At 46.4% G+C, this 15,132-nt stretch overlaps 1 pseudogene; it reads left to right on the top strand.

The window, feature by feature from the left end:
- LOC147991480 (uncharacterized) overlaps positions 1-14,796 on the top strand; it is a 96,109-nt pseudogene extending 81,313 nt beyond the window's left edge.
- Positions 14,797-15,132: the final 336 nt, after the last annotated feature.

Raw genomic sequence — 15,132 nt, 5'->3', positions numbered from 1 at the left:
TGTGCAAAGCACGTCGGGAGAACCGGTCTCGCGTAAGCGTACGCGTAATGTCGGTCCGGGCCGCTTCGTCCAACAATACCGCCGAACCAAAGTATGACATGCTAGTAAGCAGTATGACTTATATCGCCCACAACTCACTTGTGTTCTACTCGTGCATATAACATCAACACATAAAACCTAGGCTCGGATGCCACTGTCGGGGAACGTGATAATTTCAAAAAAATTCCTATGCACACGCAAGATCATGATGATGCATAGCAACGAGAGGGGAGAGTGTGATCTACGTACCCTTGTAGACCGACAGCGGAAGCGTTAGCACAACGCGGTTGATGTAGTCGTACGTCTTCACGGCCCGACCGATCAAGTACCGAAACTACGGCACCTCCAAGTTCTAGCACACGTTCAGCTCGATGATGATCCCCGGACTCCGATCCAGCAAAGTGTCGGGGAAGAGTTCCGTCAGCACGACGGCGTGGTGACGATCTTGATGTACTACCGTCGCAGGGCTTCGCCTAAGCACCGCTACAATATTATCGAGTACTATGGTGGAAGGGGGCACCGCACACGGTTAAGAATATGATCACACGGATCAACTTGTGTGTCTATGGGGTGCCCCCTGCCCCCGTATATAAAGGAGCAAGGGGGAGGCCGGCCGGCCCTTGTGGGCGCGTCAAGGAGGAGTAGGATTCCTACTCCTAGTTGGAGTAGGTTTCCACCTTTCCTAGTCCAACTAGGAGAAGGGGGGAAAGGGGGGAAGAGGGGAAGGAAGGGAGAGAGGGGCCGCGCCCCAAATCCCTTGTCCAATTTGGACTGGGCTTGGGAGGGGCGCGTGCCACCTCCTGGTCCTTCCCACTAAGGCCCATTAAGGCCCATTGCTTCTTCCTCGTGTTCCCGTAACTCCCCGGTACCTCCGAAAATACCCGAATCACTCGGAACCTTTCCGATGTCCGAATATAGTCGTCCAATATACCGATCTTTACGTCTCGACCATTTCGAGACTCCTCGTCATGTCCCCGATCTCATCCGAGACTCCGAACTCCTTCGGTACATCAAAACTCATAAACTCATAATATAACTGTCATCGAAACCTTAAGCGTGCGGACCCTACGGGTTCAAGAACACTGTAGACATGACCGAGACACATCTCCGGTCAATAACCAATAGTGGAACCTGGATGCTCATATTGGCTCCTACATATTCTACGAAGATCTTTATCGGTCAGACCGCATAACAACATACGTTGTTCCCTTTGTCATCGGTATGTTACTTGCCCGAGATTCGATCGTCGGTATCTCAATACCTAGTTCAATCTCGTTACCGGCAAGTCTCTTTACTCGTTCCGTAATACATCATCTCGCAACTAACTCATTAGTTGCAATGCTTGCAAGGCTTATGTGATGTGCATTACTGAGAGGGCCCAGAGATACCTCTCCGACAATCGGAGTGACAAATCCTAATCTCGAAATACGCCAACCCAACATGTACCTTTGGAGACACCTGTAGAGCTCCTTTATAATCACCCAGTTACGTTGTGACGTTTGGTAGCACACAAAGTGTTCCTCCGGTAAACGGGAGTTGCATAATCTCATAGTCATAGGAACATGTATAAGTCATGAAGAAAGCAATAGCAACATACTAAACGATCGGGTGCTAAGATAATGGAATGGGTCATGTCAATCACATCATTCTCCTAATGATGTGATCCCGTTAATCAAATAACAACTCTTTTGTTTATGGTTAGGAAACATAACCATCTTCGATTAACGAGCTAGTCAAGTAGAGGCATACTAGTGACACTCTGTTTGTCTATGTATTAACACATGTATTATGTTTCCGGTTAATACAATTCTAGCATGAATAATAAACATTTATCATGAAATAAGGAAATAAATAATAACTTTATTATTGCCTCTAGGGCATATTTCCTTCAGTCTCCCACTTGCACTAGAGTCAATAATCTAGTTCACATCGCCATGTCATCTAACATCAATAGTTCACATCTTTATGTGGTTAACACCCATAGTTCACATCGATATGTGACCAACACCCAAAGGGTTTACTAGAGTCAGTAATCTAGTTCACATTGCTATGTGATTAACACCCAAAGAGTACTAAGGTGTGATCATGTTTTGCCTGTGAGAGAAGTTGAGTCAACGGGTCTGCCATATTCAGATCCGTAAGTATTTTGCAATTTTCTATGTCTACAATACTCTGCACGGAGGTACTTTAGCTAATTGCTCCCACTTTCAATATGTATCCAGATGAAGACTAAGAGTCATCCGGATCAGTGCCAAAACTTGTATCGACGTAACCCTTTTACGACGAACCTTTTGTCACCTCCATAATCGAGAAACATATCCTTATTCCACTAAGGATAATTTTGACCGCTGTCCAGTGATCTACTCCTAGATCACTATTGTACTCCCTTGCCAAAATTAGTGTAGGGTATACAATAGGTCTGGTACACAGCATGGCATACTTTATAGAACCTATGGCCAAGGCATAGGGAATGACTTTCATTCTCGTTCTATTTTCTGCCGTGGTCAGGCTTTGAGTCTTACTCAACTTCACACCTTGTAACACAGGCAAGAATTCTTTCTTTGACTGTTCCATTTTGAACTACTTCAAAATCTTGTCAAGGTATGTACTCATTGAAAAAACTTATCAAGCATCTTGATCTATCTCTATAGATCTTGATGCTCAATATGTAAGCAGCTTCACCGAGGTTTTCTTTGAAAAAAATCCTTTCAAACACTCCTTTATGCTTTGCAGAATAATTCTACATTATTTCCGATCAACAATATGTCATACACATATACTTATCAAAAATGCTGTAGTGCTCCCACTCACTTTCTTGTAAATACAGGCTTCACCGCAAGTCTGTATAAAGCTATATGCTTTGATCAACTTATCAAAGCGTATATTCCAACTCCGAGATGCTTGCACCAGTCCATAGATGGATCGCTAGAGCTTGCATATTTTGTTAGCACCTTTAGGATTGACAAAACCTTCTGGTTGTATCATATACAACTCTTCTTTAAATCCATTAAGGAATGTAGTTTTGTTTATCCATTTGCCAGATTTCATAAAATTGCGGCAATTGCTAACATGATTTGGACAGACTTAAGCATCGCTACGAGTGAGAAAAATTTCATCGTAGTCAACACCTTGAACTTTGTCAAAAACATTTTTCGATAAGTCTAGCTTTGTAGATAGTAACACTTCTATCAGCGTCCGTCTTCCTCTTGAAGATCCATTTTTTCTATGGCTTGCCGATCATCGGGCAAATCCATCAAAGTCCATACTTTGTTCTCATACATGGATCATATCTCAGATTTCATGGCCTCAAACCATTTCGCGGAATCTGGGCTCATCATCGCTTCCTCATAGTTCGCAAGTTCGTCATGGTCTAGTAACATGACTTCCAGAACAGGATTACTGTACCACTCTGGTGCGGATCTCACTCTGGTTAACCTACGAGATTCGGTAGTAACTTGATCTGAAGTTACATGATCATTATCATTAGCTTCCTCACTAATTGGTGTAGTAGTCACAGGAACAGATTTCTGTGATGAACTACTTTCCAATAAGGGAGAAGGTACAATTACCTTATCAAGTTCTACTTTCCTCCCACTCACTTCTTTCGAGAGAAACTCCTTCTCTAGAAAGGATCCATTCTCAGCAACGAACATCTTGCATTCGGATCTGTGATAGAAGGTGTACCCAACATTTTTCTTTTGGGTATCCTATGAAGACGCACTTCTCCGATTTGGGTTTGAGCTTATCAGGTTGAAACTTTTTCACATAAGCATTGCAACCTCAAACTTTAAGAAACGACAGCTTAGGTTTCTTGTAAAACCATAGTTAATATGGTGTCGTCTCAACGGATTTAGATGGTGCCCTATTTAACGTGAATGCAGCTGTCTCTAATGCATAATCCCAAAATGATAGTGGTAGATTGGTAAGAGACATCATAGTTCGCACCATATCTAATAAAGTACGGTTATGACATTCGGACACACCATTATGCTGTGGTGTTCCAGTTGGCGTGAGTAGTGAAACTATTTCACATTGTTTTTAACTGAAGGCCAAACTCGTAACTCAAATATTTTACTTCTGCGATCATATCGTAGAAACTTTTTTTTTGTTACGATGATTCTCCACTTCACTCTGAAATTCTTTGAACTTTTCAAATGTTTCAGACTTGTGTTTCATCAAGTAGATATACCCATATCTGCTCAAATCATCTGTGAAGGTCAAAAAATAACGATACCCGCCGCGAGCCTCAACACTCATTGGATCACATACATCAGTATGTATTATTTCCAATAAGTCAGTTGCTCGCTCCATTGTTCCGGAGAACGGAGTTTTAGTCATCTTGCCCATAAGGCATGGTTCGCAAGCATCAAGTGATTCCAAAATCCCATCAGCATGGAGTTTCTTCATGCGCTTTACACCAATATGACCTAAACGGCAGTGCCACAAATAAGTTGCACTATCATTATTAACTTTGCATCTTTTGTCTTCAATATTATGAATATGTGTATCACTACGATCGAGATCCAATGAACCATTTTCATTGGGTGTGTAACCATATAAGGTTTTTATTCATGTAAACAGAACAACAATTATTCTCTAACTTAAATGAATAACCGTATTGCAATAAACATGATCAAATCATATTCATGCTTAACGCAAACACCAAATAACACTTATTTAGGTTCAACACTAATCCCGAAAGTATAGGGAGTGTGCGATGATGATCATATCAATCTTGGAACTACTTCCAACACACATCGTCACTTCAGCCTTAACTAGTTTCTGTTCATTCTGCAACTCCGTTTCGAGTTACTACTCTTAGCAACTGAACCAGTATCAAATACCAAGGGGTTGCTACGAACACTAGTAAAATACACATTAATAATCTGTATATCAAATATACCTTTGTTCACTTTGCCATCCTTCTTATCCGCCAAATACTTGGGGCAGTTCCGCTTCCAGTGATCAGTCCCTTTGCAGTAGAAGCACTTAGTCTCAGGCTTAGGACCAGACTTGGGCTTCTTCACTTGAGCAGCAACTTGCTTGCCGTTCTTCTTGAAGTTCCCCTTCTTCCCTTTGCCCTTTTATTGAAACTAGTGGTCTTGTCTACCATCAACACTAGATGCTCTTTCTTGATTTCTACCTTCATCGATTTCATCATCATGAAAAGCTCGGGAGTCGTTTTCGTCATCCCTTGCATACTATAGTTCATCACGAAGTTCTACTAACTTGGTGATGGTGACTAGAGAATTCTGTCAATCACTATCTTATCTGGAAGATTAACTCCCACTTGATTCAAGTGATTGTAGTACCCAGACAATCTGAGCACATGCTCACTAGTTGAGTGATTCTCCTCCATCTTTTGGCTATAGAACTTGTTGGAGACTTCATATCTCTCAACTTGGGTATTTGCTTGAAATATTAACTTCAACTCCTGGAACATCTCATATGGTCCATGACATTCAAAACGTCTTTTGAAGTCCCGATTCAAAGCCGTTTAAGCATGGTGCACTAAACTATTAAGTAGTCATCATATTGAGCTAGCCAAACGTTCATAACGTCTGTATCTGCTCCTGCAATAGGTCTGTCACCTAGCAGTGCATCAAGGACATAATTCTTCTGTGTAGCAATGAGGATAAACCTCAGATCACGGATCCAATCCGCATCGTTGCTACTAACATCTTTCAACACAATTTTCTCTAGGAACATATCAAAATAAACATAGTGAAGCAACAACGCGAGCTATTGATCTACAACATGATTTGCAAAATACTACCAGGACTAAGTTCATGATAAATTTAAGTTCAATTAATCATATTACTTAAGAACTCCCACTTAGATAGACATCCCTCTAATCCTCTAAGTGATCACGTGATCCAAATCAACTAAACCATGTCCGATCATCACGTGAGATGGAGCAGTTTCATTGGTGAACATCACTATGTTGATCATATCTACTATATGATTCACGCTTGACCTTTCGGTCTCCGTGTTCCGAGGCCATATCTGTATATGCTTGGCTCGTCAAGTATAACCTGAGTATTCCGCGTGTGCAACTGTTTTGCACCCGTTGTATTTGAACGTAGAGCCTATCACACCCGATCATCACGTGGTGTCTCAGCACGAAGAACTTTCGCAACGGTGCATACTCAGTGAGAACACTTCTTGATAATTAGTGAGAGATCATCTTATAATGCTACCGTCAATCAAAGCAAGATAAGATGTATAAAAGATAAACATCACATGCAATCAATATAAGTGATATGATATGGCCATCATCATCTTGTGCTTGTGATCTCCATCTTCGAAACACCGTCGTGATCACCATCGTCACCGGCACGACACCTTGATCTCCATCGTAGCATCGTTGTCATCTCGCCAATTTTATGCTTCCACGACTATCGCTACCGCTTAGTGATAAAGTAAAGCATTACAGCGCGATTGCATTGCATACAATAAAGCGACAACCATATGGCTCCTGCCAGTTGCCGATAACTCGGTTACAAAACATGATCATCTCATACAATAAAATTTAGCATCATGTCTTGACCATATCACATCACAACATGCCCTGCAAAAACAAGTTAGACGTCCTCTACTTTGTTGTTGCAAGTTTTACGTGGCTGCTACGGGCTTAAGCAAGAACCAATCTTACCTACGCATCAAAACCACAACGATAGTTTGTCAAGTTGGTGCTGTTTTAACCTTCGCAAGGACCGGGCGTAGCCACACTTGGTTCAACTAAAGTTAGAGAAACTGTCATCCGCTAGCCACCTTTGTGCAAAGCACGTCGGGAGAACCGGTCTCGCGTAAGCGTACGCGTAATGTCGGTCCGGGCCGCTTCGTCCAACAATACCGCCGAACCAAAGTATGACATGCTAGTAAGCAGTATGACTTATATCGCCCACAACTCACTTGTGTTCTACTCGTGCATATAACATCAACACATAAAACCTAGGCTCGGATGCCACTGTCGGGGAACGTGATAATTTCAAAAAAATTCCTATGCACACGCAAGATCATGATGATGCATAGCAACGAGAGGGGAGAGTGTGATCTACGTACCCTTGTAGACCGACAGCGGAAGCGTTAGCACAACGCGGTTGATGTAGTCGTACGTCTTCACGGCCCGACCGATCAAGTACCGAAACTACGGCACCTCCAAGTTCTAGCACACGTTCAGCTCGATGACGATCCCCGGACTCCGATCCAGCAAAGTGTCGGGGAAGAGTTCCGTCAGCACGACGGCGTGGTGACGATCTTGATGTACTACCGTCGCAGGGCTTCGCCTAAGCACCGCTACAATATTATCGAGTACTATGGTGGAAGGGGGCACCGCACACGGTTAAGAATATGATCACACGGATCAACTTGTGTGTCTATGGGGTGCCCCCTGCCCCCGTATATAAAGGAGCAAGGGGGAGGCCGGCCGGCCCTTGTGGGCGCGTCAAGGAGGAGTAGGATTCCTACTCCTAGTTGGAGTAGGTTTCCACCTTTCCTAGTCCAACTAGGAGAAGGGGGGAAAGGGGGGAAGAGGGGAAGGAAGGGAGAGAGGGGCCGCGCCCCAAATCCCTTGTCCAATTCGGACTGGGCTTGGGAGGGGCGCGCGCCACCTCCTGGTCCTTCCCACTAAGGCCCATTAAGGCCCATTGCTTCTTCCTCGTGTTCCCGTAACTCCCCGGTACCTCCGAAAATACCCGAATCACTCGGAACCTTTCCGATGTCCGAATATAGTCGTCCAATATACCGATCTTTACGTCTCGACCATTTCGAGACTCCTCGTCATGTCCCCGATCTCATCCGAGACTCCGAACTCCTTCGGTACATCAAAACTCATAAACTCATAATATAACTGTCATCGAAACCTTAAGCGTGCGGACCCTACGGGTTCAAGAACAATGTAGACATGACCGAGACACATCTCCGGTCAATAACCAATAGTGGAACCTGGATGCTCATATTGGCTCCTACATATTCTACGAAGATCTTTATCGGTCAGACCGCATAACAACATACGTTGTTCCCTTTGTCATCGGTATGTTACTTGCCCGAGATTCGATCGTCGGTATCTCAATACCTAGTTCAATCTCGTTACCGGCAAGTCTCTTTACTCGTTCCGTAATACATCATCTCGCAACTAACTCATTAGTTGCAATGCTTGCAAGGCTTATGTGATGTGCATTACCGAGAGGGCCCAGAGATACCTCTCCGACAATCGGAGTGACAAATCCTAATCTCGAAATACGCCAACCCAACATGTACCTTTGGAGACACCTGTAGAGCTCCTTTATAATCACCCAGTTACGTTGTGACATTTGGTAGCACACAAAGTGTTCCTCCGGTAAACGGGAGTTGCATAATCTCATAGTCATAGGAACATGTATAAGTCATGAAGAAAGCAATAGCAACATACTAAACGATCGGGTGCTAAGCTAATGGAATGGGTCATGTCAATCACATCATTCTCCTAATGATGTGATCCCGTTAATCAAATAACAACTCTTTTGTTTATGGTTAGGAAACATAACCATCTTCGATTAACGAGCTAGTCAAGTAGAGGCATACTAGTGACACTCTGTTTGTCTATGTATTCACACATGTATTATGTTTCCGGTTAATACAATTCTAGCATGAATAATAAACATTTATCATGAAATAAGGAAATAAATAATAACTTTATTATTTCCTCTAGGGCATATTTCCTTCAGTATATCATATATACTTTTGTTCACTTTGCCATCCATCTTATCTGCCAAATACTTGGGGCAGTTCCGCTTCCAGTGACCATTCCCTTTGCTATAGAAACACTCAGTTTCAAGCTTAGGTCTAGCTTTGGGTTTCTTCACAGGAGTGGCAACTTGGTTGCCAATCTTTCTTGAAGTTCCCTTTCTTTTCCTTTGCCCCTTTTCTCGAAACTAATGGTCTTGTTAACCATCAACACTTGATACTTTTTCTTGATTTCTACCTTCGCCGATTTTAGCATTGGGAAGAGCTTGGGAATCGTTTTCGTCATCCCTTGCATATTATAGTTCATCACAAAGTTCCAGTAACTTGGTGATAGTGACTAGAGAACTCTATCAATCACTATCTTATCTGGAAGATTAACTCCCACTTGATTCAAGTGATTGTAGTACTCAGACATTCTGAGCACATGCTCACTGGTTGAGCTATATTCTCCTCCATCTTGTAGGCAAAGTACTTGTCAGAGGTCTCATACCTCTCGACTCAGGCATGAGTCTAAAATACCAATTTCAGCTCTTAGAACATCTTATATTCTCCATGGCGTTCAAAACGTTTTTAAAATCCCAATTCTAAGCCGTAAAGCATGGCGCACTTAACTATCAAGTAGTCATCATACCGAGCTTGCCAAACATTCATAACGTCTGCATCTGCTCCTGCAATAGGTCCATCACCTAGCGGTGCATCAAGGACATAATTCTTCTATGCAGCAATGAGGATAATCCTCAGATCACGGATCCAGTCCGCATCATTGCTACCATCATCTTTCAACTTATTTTTCTCTAGGAACATATCAAAAATAAATGGGGAGCTATAACGTGAGTTATTGATCTACAACATAATTTGCAAGTACTATCAAGACTAAGTTCATGATAAATTAAAGTTCAATTAATCATATTACTTAAGAACTCCCACTTAGATAGACATCCCTCAAGTCATCTAAATGATCACGTGATCCATATCAACTAAACCATGTCCGATCATCACGTGAGATGGAGTAGTTTTCAATGGTGAACATATCTATGTTGATCATATCTACTATATGATTCACGTTCGACCTTTCGATCTCAGTGTTTCGAGGCCAATTCTGCATATGCTAGGCTCGTCAAGTTTAATCCGAGTATTCTGCGTGTGCAAAACTAGCTTGCACCCGTTGTATGTGAACGTAGAGCTTATCACACCCGACATCACATGGTGTCTCTGCACGATGAACTGTAGCAACAGTGCATACTCAGGGAGAACACTTATACCTTGAAATTTAGTGAGGAATCATCTTATAATGCTACCGTTGTACTAAGCAAAATAAGATGCATAAAGGATAAACATCACATGCAATCAATATAAGTGATAAGATATGGCCATCATCATCTTGTGCCTTTGATCTCCATCTCCAAAGCACCGTCATGATCACCATCGTCACCGGCTTGACACCTTGATCTCCATCGTACTATCGTTTGTCGTCTCTCCAACTATTGCTTCTACTACTATCGCTGCTGCTTAGTGATAAAGTAAAGCAATTACATGGCGATTGCATTTCATACAATAAAGCGACAACCATATGGCTCCTGCTAGTTGCCGATAACTTGTACAAAACATGATCATCTCGTACAACAATTTATATATCATCACGTCTTGACTATATTACATCACAACATGCCCTGCAAAAACAAGTTAGATGGCCTCTACTTTGTTGTTGCAAGTTTTACGTGGCTGCTACAGGCTTCTAGCAAGAACCATTCTTACCTGCGCATCAAAACCACAACGATTTTTCGTCAAGTGTGTTGTTTTAATCTTCAACAAGGACCGGGCGTAGTCAAACTCGATTCAACTAAAGTTGGAGAAACAGACACCCGCCAGCCACCTATATGCAAAGCACGTCGGTAGAACCAGTCTCATGAACGCGGTCATGTAATGTCGTTCTGTGCCGCTTCATCCAACAATATCACCGAATCGAAGTAAGACGTTGGTGGTAAGCAGTATGACTATTATTGCCCACAACTCTTTGTGTTCTACTCATGTGTCGGGGATATACCCCACGGTATGACCCGGCCGGACTTGGCGACACACTAGTGACCCGCCCTAATTTGGCGACTCGCGAAGTGACCCACCCGGATCTCTCCACTCACTGATGACTCGGCTGGGCCTGGTGACTCACTGGTAACTAGGCAGGTGGGTCGGAGGAGCGACAAGACCTGGTGGCCCATAAGGCGGCTCATGGAAAGGCCGACTCATGTTATGGTGGGCAGCGTTTGACTTGCATTGATCCCTTCTTAACAACTCAAGCACTGATTGCAAGTGGATTGTGTGATCTTCAAGAGAGGCACTGGAGACTAAAATGTCGTCAAATAACATCAGGGCGCATTTGCGCAGAAGGGGTTTGTTTGAGAGTGGCGTTCATGGCTCCGGCTTAAGGCATAAGGAATATTCTCCTACAAAGGAAGCAAGATTAGGACTCCACCTGTAATAGAGTAATCCTAATCCTACTAGGAGTAGTCATGTAACCCGCCCCTTCAACTTAAATAAGGAGGGGCAGGGCACCCCAAGAGGGAGAGGTTTTCACAAGTTAAATTTAGACAAACAAGTCAATAGCTCTCGAGATAGAGCACCCTTATAATCGTGATCATCATCATCAATATCAATGAAGCAGGATGTAGGCTTTTACCTTCACCGTGAGGGGCCGAACCTGGGTAAAAACCTCGCGTCTCTCATCCCGTTCAACCCCTCTCAACCTACCACATGGATGTGTTTGCCTCGAGACTAAGTCCTTTTCACGAGGACTCTCCCGGGGGGTTTCGGTAACCTCCCGGTCCTCCTGAAAATACCCGAAACACTTTGGAACCATTCCGGTGTCCGAATATAACCTTCCAATATATCGATCTTTATGTCTCGACCATTTCGAGACTCCTCGTCATATCGATCTTGTGTTTATTTTGCAGGATCAGTTTAACATGGATAAATTCAAATTAAACTGGGGGCTAATGTCGGGGATATACCTCACGGTATGACCCAGCCAGAAGTATGACCCGGCCGGACATGGCGACTCACTAGTGACCCGCCCAAACTTGGCGACTCATGAAGTGACCCACCCGGATCTCTCCACTCATTGATGACCCTGCTGGGCCTGGTGACTCATTGGTAACCCGGCAGGCGGGTCAGAGGAGCGACAAGACCCGGTGGCCCAGAAGGCGGCTCATGGAAAGGCCGACTCATGTTATGGTGGGCCAGTTTAAAGCATAAGGAATATTCTCTCACAAAGGAAGCAAGACTAGGACTCCACCTGTAATAGAGTAATCCTAATCCTATTAGGAGTAGTCCTATAACCCGCCCCTTCAACTTATATAAGGAGGGGCAGGGCATCCCAAGAGGGAGAAGTTTTCACAAGTTAAGTTTAGACAGACAAGTCAATAGCTCTCGAGATAGAGCACCCTTGTAATCGTGATCATCATCATCAATATCAATGAAGCAGGATGTAGGATTTTACCTCCACCGTGAGGGGCCGAACCTAGGTAAAAACCTCGCGTCTCTCGTCCCATTCAACCCCTCTCAACCTACCACATAGATGCGTTTGCCACACGACTAAGTCCTTTTCACGAGGACATCTGTCATGACAATTCCTCAACAGTTGGCGCCCACCGTGGGGCTCGCGCACGGTGGTGTTGAGTTCTTGGAGGAATCTCTCCGAGGGATCGAGAAGCTCACAATTTTCCGGAGGAAGAATATCCGCTTTGAACGGATCTACATCAGCTTAAAGATCGTCAGTCCAAGTTTACAATCTGTGATATCTAAAAGTTCGAGAGGTATTAGGGTTACACGGAGGATTACAAATCGAGCCGCCACTGTCGTCCTGAGCGACTTAAATTTCTTCTTTACAAAACTACCATGGCAAGGAAAATCCTGAAGCACTGTATGAGATTCCAACTTGAGCCAAACTTGGACTCGCTGGTCGCGCATCCGCCTTCGAGCCGCCGCGGATACACCCCGCCTCAATTATGTCCAAGTCGTTGCCTTCACCTCCAGCTCCGAGCTGTTGTTGAACTGCCGCATCCTGCGGACCTGCCAGCCAACGAGTCGCCTTCGTCATTGCACGTAAGAACCAAGCCGTTGCTGAATTGACTCCTCTGCCTCGAACCAACCTCAAGCCAATCAGAGTCCAAGTCGCCATCAGGGACTGAAGACCGGTTCCAAGTCATCACCGATACGCTCGGAGATGGCCTTAGTGTCTCCGCTTCAAGCCGGCTCTGCCGTCCAACCGTATCTGCCTCTGGAGCCGCAGGCAGTCCGTTTCTGCCTCGGCCTCGCTTCAAATAGCCGGGAAGCCCCTGCGAGCCGGTAGACCACCGTGGCCCGCTTATGCCGAGCCACAAGCAGACGCTTGTTGCCTCGTTTTTCACTGATACGGAGGATGCAGCCCTGCTACCTGGAGCCGGCGGCCTCCTCCACCGCCGTCCTCGCCTCACTTCCAGAGCGAGCTGCCTTCACCGCTGACCGTGAGCCGATGTTTCCACCTCGCCCTCACCCGGATTCGCCGTCGCCAAGCTACAACAGATCTTGACCCCGAGTCATTGCCATTACCCGCCTCGGAGCTGCTGACCCGCCGCTCTGATCCGAATCGCCATCTGTTGAGCCGCCGCCGGATCAAGTCGACCCGGCCTCACCACTGCCCCTACGGCCGTCCAAGTTGTAGTTGCCAAGTGACCCGCCTTGACCTTCGTCTGCAACCACACCTGAAACCACCAAAGAGCCATGAGCTGGAAGACGTCAAGATGGATTCTCCCTGAGTCGCCATCGCACTCCAGGTTGGCTGAGTCACCACGCCGCCTGCCTCTACTTCTGCTACACCGTGACCCGCCTCTGTGTTGTCTTCGCCGCCTCGCGAGCGCCCTGGCAGGTCCAGAGCGGTTGCCGCCCTTGTCGGCGGGCCTAAATTGCTGTCGCGACCCTGTCTCGGTGTCCTAAGCCGTCGTCGGGGCCTGCATCTGTGGCCTTGCCTTCGCCATCACCGACCCGCAGCTGTGCCTCTCCAAACCGCTGCCGGTTTAGTCGCGCCTTGCCGGACGGCCGCCTTGAGCTGCCCTCGCCGTGCCCCCTCGCCTCTGAGTCTCCTTGAGCCGGCCCTGCCGGGCTGCGTCAGGCCGGCTGCCCGTCTCTGCCTTACTGCCTGGCCTGTCGTTCCTCCACGCGCTGCCTGGTCTTCGCTTCCGGTAGCGGCGTGAGCTGCCTGACGCGCCAGGCTGCCGTGCCAACCCGCCGCTTGAGCGCCGCCTCCTGTATAGGCTCATCCTCCGTGAACCGTTTCTGCTGAGCTGCGAGCTGCCGCATCATTTGCGTCGAGTCGCCCTCGTTGCCGCTCCGGCGCTCTACGCGTGCATAGTCGCGACCCGCTGGTCCTGCTAAGCCGCCGCCACCGCGTTGAGCCTCCTCCACCGCGCTAAGATGACTCTGCTGCCGAGACCCACAGGCTGGGCCTACCGAGCCACCTCTGCAGTTGCCTCCAAGTCGCCAGCTGCTGTTCTGCCACTGTTCCAGTGCGGGTCTCAGCGCCGCCTGATAGCTCACGTGTCCGTCCACCTTGCCGTGATGGCCGGCCCTGAATCGCCGCCCTGAGATCGCCAGTAAACCGCCGTTGACGCACCTCGCCTCTGCTGATGCGGATATGAGCCGGTCTCGATCCGAGTCGCCTCCGAGTTGCTGCTCACCTTGCTGCTCCGGCTGACCTGCCACCGGTTACACTGGCTGGCTCCACCACACCGGCTCATCTGCCATGGACCACAAGACGACCACGAATCGGAGAAACCAACATGGATTGGCCAGAATGATCACGACCCGGACTCCACGGCCACCACGGGTCGTGCCTCAATGTCTGTCTGAGTCGCTATCGCGTCTTGCCTCTTGTTTGAGTCGCCGTCGCGCCTCGCCTCCTGGAGCTGTTGCCGCTATGACCCGCCCCGCTTCGGCCGATTCCTGCTGCCGCTCTTGCTCGTCGGGCCCTCTGAGCCGCCCAGCCCTCACCTCGAGTAGACATGTAAAACTGATTCACCTCCTCGCTTCATTTCAACGCGCTGTCTGCCTCTGCCGTTTCCACGTTGAACCGCCACGGTGACTCGGGCTGAGCCACGTTTGTTGCTTTCGACTGTCGCATGTTTGTGCTAAGTCGCCGTGGTCCGCGCCAAGTCGCCTGCATCAGTTAAGATCCAATGTGAGTTGCTTACTACAGAAGGAAATGAACTAAAGATGGGAGTGGTTCATTGTTTTTGTTAGCAAGCCCGTTATGAAGTTTGGCTTTTGTGAAGTGATTTTTTGGAGTCCAAAACATCAGCTTTTGGTCGAGATTAGGATGAGTAGCTGCTGAGATGA

The sequence above is a fragment of the Triticum urartu genome, chromosome 1A, assembly GCF_056163025.1.
Source record: "Triticum urartu cultivar PI428250 chromosome 1A, HENAU_Tu73, whole genome shotgun sequence".
NCBI classification, from domain to species: domain Eukaryota; kingdom Viridiplantae; phylum Streptophyta; class Magnoliopsida; order Poales; family Poaceae; genus Triticum; species Triticum urartu.
The sequence above is the reverse complement of the archived record's forward strand: the minus strand, read 5'-3'. Positions and strand labels throughout refer to the sequence as shown.